The 1,527-nt window shown below is 41.6% G+C and overlaps 1 long non-coding RNA gene across 1 annotated transcript; it reads left to right on the forward strand.

The window, feature by feature from the left end:
- Window positions 1–583: 583 nt before the first annotated feature.
- Window positions 584–1,275, forward strand: LOC123180058 (uncharacterized). The gene is made up of 2 exons (XR_006490693.1): window positions 584–993; window positions 1,089–1,275. It is a non-coding gene; the product is annotated as an uncharacterized lncRNA (long non-coding RNA).
- Window positions 1,276–1,527: the final 252 nt, after the last annotated feature.

Consider the following 1,527-nt stretch of genomic DNA (forward strand, 5'->3'; position numbering starts at 1 on the left):
ATATAACATATTTGGTTTGAAATATTCGAAACATTTTTTAGATTGTATATTTTCTTAAATGTCACATACATTTTTTTAAATATGTGAATTTTTTTAAACGTCACAAACATTTTCTGTACACATGACTAACATTTTTCTCATACTCTCTCCGTCCGTAAATATAAATATTTTTAGAGATTTCAATGCAGACTACATACAGAGTAAAATAAGTGAATATACACTCTAAAATACGGCTATTAAGTATGCATGTAGTCTTTATTAAAATTTCTAAAAGACTTATATTTAGAAAGGATACATGACTGGTGTCAGCATGACTCTGCCACGTGGTTATTGGGATGGCCCCGCAACAGCTCTGTAGGTGACCCTATGCTTGGAGTCGCAGCGGGTCATACATAGCAAATAAGTAAATTTAACGGTGCTGGTATCTATCGGTGAGAAATCGTCCATCCATCGCTGCTTGTAGATTCGTGCGTGTGGACACCACAAGATTCTTGTTTCCGCTAAAAATTCCTGGATACGAGATCTATACAACAGGAATACGGGGTGGACCCACACTAGATAATATCAACCCCACTCCCCTCGCTTTCCCACATCTAGCTCTCTTCCCCCCTCTCTCGTCTGTTCATGCTGCTCACTGGTGGTCGCCGACGCCGGTTGCTCCCAGCTATTGCCGCCACAAATCTGGCTTCTCCACCAACGCCCGACACTGGATATGGCTTTCGCCGCGGCACCTACCACGGCTGGACATACACAAGACCGGCGGCAGTGAGGCTATACCACGAGGCTGGCGAGGAGAGATGCCAGATCACGTGGGCAGAAGACGGATCCACGGATTTGGGTGTTGGGGAGACCTGCTCTGGCATTTGTCGACCATAACGAGAATCAACCACGACTGGTCAACGAGGTGGATCGTCGCCGGATCCGACGAGTCCAAGCATGACCGGCACTAGATCTGGTAAGTCCACGACCAGATGCATCCAACCCCACCCCCAAGTAAGGACAACTCCCATAACATCTCTATCTCTTTTTGTGTTGTGGTACATGATTTGAGCTCCCCCCTCCCCCTTGCTTCTTCACCGGATGGACAGCTCCCCCTACTTGTGTGATATATGGAATTGTTATACTCGATGGTAGTGAAGGTGTCAAATTGAACTCGATGTGAAGATTTGAAGCAGAGTGTGTTATATATGTGATGTTGTTGTTCTGAAATTGAAGTAGATATGTAGATATGTGGGACTGCTATATCTGATGTGAAATATAGATTTGTGAAACTAATACCCATGATGTGAAACAAAATTGTAATTGGAAAGTATTTTTGTGTTGTAATGCTTTTTTCCAGAAATTGGAACGCATGTTTATGTTTGTGAAACTGTTGTTTCTTCATTATGTGAATCATAACTGGTAAGATCTTTTTTTTTAACTGGTTCATGTGAGTACTTTGAAATGACCAGTTTCACTCTTTTCTACAATATGATATTCAGATAACTAAAATATAGTTCATTCATTTAGAAGTTTAAATATAGTGAA

This window comes from Triticum aestivum, chromosome 1A (genome assembly GCF_018294505.1).
Source record: "Triticum aestivum cultivar Chinese Spring chromosome 1A, IWGSC CS RefSeq v2.1, whole genome shotgun sequence".
Classification (NCBI taxonomy): Eukaryota; Viridiplantae; Streptophyta; class Magnoliopsida; order Poales; family Poaceae; genus Triticum; species Triticum aestivum.